This window comes from Mirounga leonina, unplaced genomic scaffold (genome assembly GCF_011800145.1).
Source record: "Mirounga leonina isolate KUSES-001 unplaced genomic scaffold, KU_Mleo_1.0 Mir_239, whole genome shotgun sequence".
Classification (NCBI taxonomy): Eukaryota; Metazoa; Chordata; class Mammalia; order Carnivora; family Phocidae; genus Mirounga; species Mirounga leonina.
In genome coordinates this window covers 651,808-661,876 of record NW_023270624.1, presented here as the reverse complement: position 1 = coordinate 661,876, position 10,069 = coordinate 651,808, and the positions used below count along the sequence as shown (strand labels likewise).

Here is a 10,069-nt window from a genome sequence, read left to right as displayed (position 1 = left end):
ATGGGGGCTGGTTGCCAGAAAGCGAAGGCATGTTTAAAGTGTTGAAACTTTCACACCCGCCCCCCTCCTGCAAACCTCCAGGGAGGATATTGAGTTAATCACCAATGGCCAATGATTCTATCAGTCATGCTTACATATTGGAACCTCCATTAAACTCCTAAACAACAGAATTTGGAGAGCTCCCAGGTGGGTGAGCACATCGGGGTATTAGAAGGGTAGTGCACCTAGAGAGGGCATGGAAACTCCACACATGTCCCCATATCTTGTCCTATGCACTTTTTCTGTTTGGCTGTTCCTGAGTTATAACCTTCATAATAAACTAGTAATAGTATATTCCCAGTCCTATGAGTCATTCTAGCAAAATATTAAACCTGAAGAGGAGTGTTGTGGGAACACCTGACTTTGTAGCCAAGTGAGACTGAAGTGAGGGTGACCTTGGGCTCTGACACTTCTGACTCATCTGAAGTGGGGACAGTCTTGTGTGACTGAGCCTTGGGCTTGTGGAGCCTGATGTAACTCCAGGTAGTTAGTGTCAGAATTGAATTGGACTATAGGACACCCAGTTGGTTGGTGTCCAGAGAGTTGAAGAATTGGTTATTGGTGTGGAAACAAACAAAGAAACAAAGAAACAAACAAACACAGAGAGGTTTCCCAAGGATGCACTTACAAGCATATAGGATACAGGTCTAGGCAGGGACAATAATAGATGCACATGGATTCCTTACCTGTGACCAGAGGTAGGCTTGCTCTTATCCTAGGCACAGAGTCAGGCTGTTCTCCAGCACCAACCTAGGGACAGGTGGCTCCTGCCACACATCTCAGAGGAGCTCAGGCTGGGAGGGGTCAATTAAGATGCTTTGGGCTGCAAGTAACAAAAGCCTTGACTTAAACCACCTCACTCGAGAAGGAAATCTGGAGGAAAAGGAGGTCCCTGGCAGGCTGTCCTGCATGGGCTTTGTCCCCAGGCTCTCTTCTCTCCTAGCTGTAGATGAACGCCAGTGATAACTGGAACAACATATTTCCTTGTTCCTTTTGGGTGGGGAGACAGAAAACATTCCCTCAACTGTAGAATAAAAATCCTCATCTTCAGCCAATTATGGTGACCTGCACAGTTGCCCTTGGACAAATAAGGTTAACAAGGAAATTCCAAAGCTCATTGGGTTAAGCCTGGGTCCTGATGGGAAAGGGAGATAGGATTACATCATTGCTTTGACCGGTGGTTTGCTTGCACTAACTTCATGGAGGAAGGGGTTGCCTATAAGGGGGGGTGAGTTCTGGGTGGGTACCCTCAGTGCAGAGCTGCTGTTGCTTAATACTGCTCTGACATGCGAAGAGACCTCCTTGCCTTCCCTACTCTCTCCTTCTCTGCCTCCTCTTCTGTTTCTCTTCCATTTCAGCCTCTCTCTCCCCACCACTCTATTCTTCCACTTCCTGCTTCTTTTTTTGCCTTCTCCTGTTTTCCAACTCTACTCCACATGCCTGTTCCATGACGTAATTTTAATAGTGTATATACTTCACCTTAGCATTGGCTACATTGGTTTGGGCAGGTGGCTATACCTCTTTTAAGCCTCAAGTTCTTTATCTTTAAAATAAAGGAATTAATATTGATCTAACGTGGTACTTGGGAATGTTGAAAGTTGTATTTTTGGGTTCTAATGCTGGTCAAGATGAAGTAAGACCACTGCAATCTATCTGTCCCACTGATTACAACTAAGAACTCTCAACAAAGTAAACAAGTAACCAGCTGAGGACTTTGACCTGTTAACAATGGAAGGCAGGTTGGAGAGAAGAACCAAAACTCAAAGAATGACCTGTCAATAGGGTGAGATTCCCAGTTTCTCCTTTTCTCCCTGGTTTCCTAGTTTTGTTTTGTTTTTTTAAAGATTTTATTTATTCAACAGAGACATAGTGAGAGAGGGAACACAAGCAGGGGGAGTAGGAGAGGGAGAAGCAGGTTTCCCGCCGAGCAGGGAGCCCAATGCGGGGCTCAATCCCAGGGCCCTGGGACCATGACCTGAGCCGAAGGCAGATGCTTAATGACTGAGCCACCCAGGGGCCCCTAGTTTCCCAGTTTTGAATAGAGGTCAGCTCCAAGATAGAATGTGCAGAGAAACCATCTCTTTAGCCAGAGGACTGGGATAGGGGCCTCTGCAAGATGAAGTGTGTGTAGGAAAATCCTTGAGCTCACTTTATTTCATCTTTTTTCCTCTCTTGCCTCTGCCCTGAGGACAGCCCCAGCTGAAGAGCTACACTATGGTACCAGCAGCACAAACACTACAGCTCTGAGAGGAAACCCATGTGAGCCAGAGAATATGGGGTGAATCCTAGAGAGAAGAGAACTCGAAGAGGGAGTCCTATTTCTGTGGTTGAACTGACACAAATCCCAGGTGCACCTCCAAGCTGCACAGAGCAGATCCAAAGCAGTATGGCAAAGTTTTTTTTTTTTAAGTTTTTATTTTGAAATAATCATAGATCCATAGGAGTGTACCCTTCACCCAGCTCCCCCAATGGTGCATCTTAAATAATTGTAGTGCAATATCATAACTAGGAAGTTGACAGTGGTCCAATATTATTAACCATACTGTAGACCTTATGGAGATTTCACCAGCTTTCACGTGTGTGTGTGTGTGTGAGTGTGTGTATGTGTAGTTCTATGCAATTTTATCCCATGTATAGATTTGTGTAACCAACACCACAATCAAGACACAGAATGCCTCCATTGCTGCAAATAAACCCCCTCCTGCTGTCCCTTTACCGTTACACCCACCCCCATCCCCTTCCCTGTCCTCTGGCAATCACTAACCTTGTCTCCGTTTCTGTAGTTTCATCCTTTTGAGAATGTCATATAAATGGAATCATACAGTACATAACCTTTTAAGATTGGCTTTTTCCACTAAGTGTAATTCCAATGAAATCCATCCAGATTGTGTCATGTATCAGTAGCCTGTTCCTTTTTATCATTGAGCAGCATTCTGTTGAATGGTTGTGCCATTCTATTGAATGGTTGTAAATTTAACAATTTACCTGAGGAAAGGCATTGGGTTGTTTCTAGTTTGAGCCTATTCTAAATAAAGCTGCTGTGAAGATTCATGTACAGGTTTTTGTGTGAACATAAGTTTTCATTTCCCTGAGAAAAATGCCCAAGAATGCAATTGCTGGGTCATATGGTAAGTGCATATTTAGTTTTATAAAAAACTGGTAAGCGGGCGACTGGGTGGCTCAGTTGGTTAAGCGACTGCCTTCGGCTCAGGTCATGATCCCGGAGTCCTGGGATCGAGTCCCGCATCGGGCTCCCTGCTCGGCGGGGAGTCTGCTTCTCCCTCTGACCCTCCCCCCTCTCATGCTGTTTCTCTCTCTCAAATAAATAAATAAAAATCTTAAAAAAAAAAAAAGTAAAAATAAAAAACTGGTAAGCTGTTTTCCAGAGCAGATGTACCATTTCATATTCCCACCAAGCAAAGCCTTTGAAAACTAAGGTGACATTGAATCTACTAGTGACAGAAGATGAGACAAAACCTGTGGTCTGAACCTAACCAGGATTGCTTGATTGCTAAAACCACTGTAACAAAATTCATCCTCCAAGGGATTTTAATAGTACCCGGCATTGCACAGCATGATATTCAAATGTCCAGGACACCATCCAAAATTTGTTCAATTATCAATAACAAGGAAAATGTGACCAATTCTCAAGTAGAAAGACAACCAACAAAAGATGCCAACCCCCAGATAACCCAGATGTTCAAGCAGCTATTAGAACTATGCTCTAGGAGGTAAAAGTAAATACTCAAAAAAAAAGGAAAGATAGATATTCTCAGAAAAAAATGGAAACAGCCAAATGAAGATTTTAGAACCAAAAAATTATAGCTTCTGAATTAAAAATTCACTGAATGAGATATGTGGCAAAAGGGAGATGACAGAGGAAATAGTGGATTTCATGGTAGATAACTAGAAGTGATCCAATTTGAATAATACAGAGAAGCAGAAAGTGCAAAACAAAAGAATCCTGAGGGAACATGGGATAATATTAAAAGGTTCATGATTCATGTTATTGGAGTCTCAGAGAGAGAGGAGGAAGTGATCGGTAGAGAAAAAAAATTAAAGAAATAATGGCTGAAATTTTCCCAAATTTGATGAAAGACACCATTTACAGATTCAAGAAGCTCAGTAAATATCAATAGGATAAACTCAAAGGAAACTACGCTCAAATGCATCATAGTCAAGCCAATGAAAACTAAAAGTAAGGAGTAAATCTTGTATGCTGCATTAATGGATTGGAAGAACTAATATTGTTCAAATATTCATACTACTCAAGGTCACCTACAGATTCAATGCATTCCCTCTCAAAATTCCAATAGCATTTTTCACAGAAGCAGAAAAGCAATCTGAAAATTTGTGTGGACCCACAAAAGACCCTGAATAACCAAAGCAATTCTGAGAAAGAACAAAGCCAGAGGCAACAAACTTCCTGATTTCAAACTATATTACAAAGCTATAGTAATCAAAACAATATGGTAGTGGCATAAAAACAGACACACAGACCAATGGAACAGAATCAAGAATCCAGAAACAAACTCCCTCTTGCACGGTCAACTAATATTTGATAAGGGAGCCTAAAATATTCAAAGGGTAAAGATAGTCTCTTCAATAAATGGTGTTGGGCAAATTGGATATTCATATGCAAAAGGATGAAATTAGACTCCTGTACTATACAACTTACAGAAATTAACTTGAAGTGGATTAAAGACCTGAATATAAGACCTGAAACTGCACAACTCCTAGAACATAGGAAAAAGCTTCTTGACATGAGCCTTTGCAACAGTTTTTTGGATATGACACCAAAAGTGCAAGCAACAAAAGCAAAAAATAAGTAAGTGGGACTACATCAAACTAAAATGCTTCTGCACAGCAAAAGAAACACTCAACAAATAAAAATGCATCCTATAGAGTGGGAGAAGATATTTGCAAACCACACATTTGATAAGGGGTTAAAATACATAAGGAACTCACACAACTCAATAGCAAAACAAAAACAAAACAAAAGAACCCCAGATACTCAAATTTAAAAAAATGGGCAGAGGACCCGAATAGACATTTTCCCAAAGACATACAAATGGCCAACAGGTACATGAAAAGGTGCTCAACATTACAATAATCAGGGAAATGCAAATCAAAACCACAAAGGGATCTCGCCTCACACTTATTAGAATGGTTATTTAAAAAAAAAAGGCAAGAAATAAGTGTGGATGAGGATATGGAGCACTTTTGGTGGGACTCTGAATTGGTATAGCCACTATGGGAAACAGTATGGAGGTTCTTCAAAAAATTCAATTAAATTCCAAAATAGAGCCACCATATGATCCAGAAGTCCCATTTCTGTGTATATATCTGAAGGAAATGAAATCAGTATCTTGAAGAGATATCGGCATTGCCCCCCACCATGTTCATTGCAACATTATTCACAATAGCCAAGACATGGAAACAACCAAAATGTCCATCAAAGGATGAATGGATAAAGAAAATGTGATATATATATATTAGAATATTATTCAGGCATAAAAGAGGAAACCTTGCCCCTTTGTTGTTGTTGTTAAGTACGCTCTACACCCAGTGTGGAGCCCAGTATGTGGGGCTTGAACTCTGACCCTGAGATCAACACTTGAGCTGAGATCAAGGGTTGGATGCTTAACCGATTGAGCCACACAGGTGCCACAATCTTGCTTTTTTTTTGACAATATGGATGGACACTGAAGACATTGTGCTAAATGAAATAAGTCACACAGAGAAAGTAAAAAACCATATGATACATAAAAACCATATGTGGAATCGAAAAAAGCTGAACTCAGAAACAGTAGAATGGTGGTTACCGGGGGTGGGAGGAAATGGGAAGATGTTGGTCAAAGGGTACAAATTTCAGTTATAAGATGAGTAAGTTTTAGGAACCCAATGTACAACATGATTATAGTTAACAATACTGTATTATAATCTAGACAGCTCCTAAGAGAGCAAATATTAAGTATTCTCACCACATACACATGCACAAAGAGTAATTATGTGAGGTAATGGATGTGTTACGCAACCTTAACGTGGTAATCACGTCATAGTATACATGTGTATCAAATCATCATGTTGTACACCTTAAGCTAACATAATGTTATATGTCAATTGTACTCAATAAAATTGTGGGAAAAAAAGAAATGCATTCTGGAAAACAGCCAGAGAAAAGCAGCACATTGCATACAGAGGCACAACAATACAAATGATTGTGGATTGTTCATCAGAAACCATGGAGGCCAGAAGACAGCGGGGCAACATCCTTAAAGTACTGAAGGGAAGGGGCGTCTGGCTGGCTCAGTAGGCTGAGTGTCTGACTCTTGATATCAGCTCAGGTCTTGATCTCAGGGTCAGTTCAGGCACTGTGTTGGGCTCCCGGCATGTCTCAGGAAACCGAGATTTGTCACCAGCAGAAACACAATCAAAGAAATACTAAAAGAAGTTCTTTGGGTAGAAGAGAAAGGATACCAGAGGGAGACACGGGACTTCAGGAATGAGGGAAGAGATATGTGCACAAATAAGAGGTCTGTGAGCACACAGAAAGATGGCAGGTATCTGCCTGCAAGCTAAGAATAGAATCTTACCAGAAACAAAATCAACTGGCATCTTGGTTTTAGATTCCTAGCCTCCAGAACTGTGAGAAAACAAATTTTACTGTTTAAACTACTCAGTCTATGTTGTTTTGTTATGGCAGCCTGAGGAGGCTAATATAAGTGCCTATTTCCCCACAAACTTGACAAGTTGTTAAAAGTGTGTTGCCAATATTATGGGTGAAAATATGTTGTTGTGACTTTACTTTGCAATTCTCTTATCATGAATGAGAATGTGCACTGTTTCATATATTTAAGGGCCTCTCATTCCTCCTTTTTATGTATGAATTGTTTGTTCATTCTTTGTCCATTTTTCTGTTGGAATGTTTGGTCTTATTCTCTCCTATTTCTAGGAATGCTTTATTGGGATAAGTAATAATGGGATGATTCACCTTAGGAGCAAAATCTAAAAAGGCACTAAGCTAAGGATTGGGCAAGGGGGATTTCTCTTACTTTCTTGTGACCTTATATATGTATTTATCAACTATTGAGAGAGGTATGTTAAAGTCTTCCTCTATGATTTTGGATTTCTCTTTTTGGTTCTTTCCAGTTTGACTTTTTATATTTTGAAGCTATGTTATTGGATTCATACAGATTTTTTTTTTTTTTAAGATTTTATTTATTTGACAGAGAGAGATACAGTGAGAGAGGGAACACAAGCAGCGGGAGTGGGAGAGGGAGAAGCAGGCTTCCCGCAGAGCAGGGAGCCCGATGCGGGGCTCGATCCCAGGACCTTGGGATTATGACCTGAGCCGAAGGCAGACGCTTAACGACTGAGCCACCCAGGCGCCCCCATACAGATTTTGAATTACGATATTTTGCTGTTGAACTGAGTTCTTTATCACTATATCTCTATAGTTTTAATATTTGTGTCCCCTCAAAATTCATATGTTGAAATCCTAACCCCCAAAGATCATGATATTAAGTGGTGGGGCATTTGAGAGGTCCTTAGGTCATGAGGGTGGAACCCTCATGAATAGGATTAACGTCTTACAAAAGAGGCTCCAAAGGGATTCCTTGCCCCTTCTACCATGTGGGGACACACAGTGAGAAGGCACCATCTATGAACCCAGAGGGGGCTTTCACCAGAAGGTAAACATGCTGGTGCCTTGATCTTGGACTTCCCAGCCATAAATTTCTGATTGTTTGTAATCTACTCAGTTAATGAAATTTTGTTATAGCAGCCTGAATGGATTTAGACATTATATATATCTCTTTTTACCTTTACTAATGCTTTTTTTGCCTTAAATTCTTCTAAGTCTGATATTAGTACAGCTAGACCAAATTTCTTATGGTGAATATTTGCCTAATACATCTTTGTCTACTATTTTAATTCCAACCTTTTAGTCTCCTTATATTTAAGGTTTATTTCTTTATAACAGTATAAGGTTGATTTTTAAAAATCAAGTCTGACAATTGTGATGTTTTACTTGGAATATTTAGCTCATTCATATTTAATGTATAATTGTGTTGATATCTACCACTTTATTAATTTTTTTCTCTTTGACCTACTTGTTTTATATTTCTTTTTCTCTTCTCTATTGTCTTCTTTTGGACTAATTAAATCTTCTTGATTATTTCATTTTATAGTTAGCTATATTTCTCTTATCGTTCTTTTAACCTAGAGACTGCAACAAGCATTCTTGTTACAAATTATTACTTTTTACCATTTCCTAATACAAAATGTTACTTTTTACCATTTCTCTATTAATGTTAGATGCTTAAAACATTTTAATTCAGGGTGACTGGGTGGCTCAGTTGGTTAAGTGTCTGACTCTTGGTTTCGGCTCAGGTCATGATCTCATGGGTTGTGGGATCAAACCCCATGTCAGCCTCCGTGCTCAGCAGGGAGACTGCTTGAAAGATTCTCACCCTCTGCCTCTCCCCACTCTTTCTCTCAATCTAAAAATAAATAGATAAATCTTTAAAACAAAACAAAACATCTACATTCCATAGACTCTTTCTGGATTTTGCAATACAGTTGACTTCTACATGTATTTTTAACCCCACATGACATTGCCGTTATCGTTTTGTAGTTACTACTCAGTCAATATTCATTCATTTTAACCCATATATTTACCCTATTTGTACTTTCCATTCCTTTCTTCAATTCTGTAATTCTGTCCGGGATCACTTTCCTTCTGTTTTAAGAATTGTTTTGAGGTTTTAGGTTTTATGATAAGTTCACTGACAGTGAATTCTTTCTGTTTTTGTAAGTTTGAAAAGTCTATTTCCTTCCATTTAAAAAAATAATTAATTAATTAATTAATTTATTTATTTTAGAGTGAGCATGAGTGGGGGTAGGGACAGAAGGGAAGAGAGAGAGAGAACCTCAAGAAGACTTCCCTCTGAGTGCAGAGCCCTTCTTGGGGCTAGATCTCATGACCTTGAGATCATGACCTGAGCAGAAATCAAGAGTCGGTTGCTTAACTGACTGAGCCACCCAGGCACCCCTATTTCCCTCCATTTTTGGAGGACATTTTCTCTGGCTCTAAAGTTCTAGGTTAGTAATTATTTTGTTTCAATGTTTTAAAGATGTTTCATTATATTCTGGTTTTCATAATTTCTTTTGAGAAGTCAGTCATCAGTCTTATCTTTGTTTCTTTGAAGGTAACATATCCTTTTTCTTTTAATGTTTTTAAGATTTCCACTTCTTTCCCTTTGGTTTTAACATTCTTACTATAATGTGCCTAAGTGTGGTTTTCTTTGTATTTATCTTGCTGGGGTTTGCAATGTTACTTGAATCTGTGCTTTGATGTCTTTAATTAATTTTGGAAAATTCTCAACAATTATCTCTTCAAATATTGCTTCTGCTCCATTTCTCTCTCCTCACTTTATAGGACTCTAATTCTCATGTTTTACTTTCATTCCTGTGTTCCACATATCTCTTACACTTTCTGTATTTTCTTTTTTTTTTTTTAAAGATTTTATTTATTTATTTGAGACAGAGAGAATGAGAGACAGAGAGCATGAGAGGGAGGAGGGTCAGAGGGAGAAGCAGACTCCCTGCCGAGCAGGGAGCCTGATGCGGGACTCGATCCTAGGACTCCAGGATCATGACCTGAGCCGAAGGCAGTCGCTTAACCAACTGAGCCACCCAGGCGCCCAAAGCCTACAGCACCCGGTATTCCCAGGCGGTCTCCCATCCAAGTACTAACCAGGCCTGACCCTGCTTAGCTTCCGAGATCAGACGAGATCGGGCGCGTTCAGGGTGGTATGGCCGTAGACCTGTATTTTCTTTCATTAAAAAAGAAATCTCTATTTCAATTTGGATATTTTCTATTTGTGGTAATTTGTCTCCATGATGTCTATCATTAATTATTTCCTGCCCTGAATACTAAGGTATTTCTCCATTAAGAAGTAAATTCTGGGGCGCCTGGATGGCTCAGTTGGTTAAGCGTCCGACTCTTGATTTTGGCTCAGGTCAT

General features: G+C 39.7%; 1 non-coding gene across 1 annotated transcript; it reads right to left on the bottom strand.

Annotated features, from left to right (window-relative positions):
* Positions 1-9,750: 9,750 nt before the first annotated feature.
* LOC118026543 lies at positions 9,751-9,869 on the bottom strand. The gene has a single exon (XR_004683608.1). It is a non-coding gene; the product is annotated as a 5S ribosomal RNA (ribosomal RNA).
* Positions 9,870-10,069: the final 200 nt, after the last annotated feature.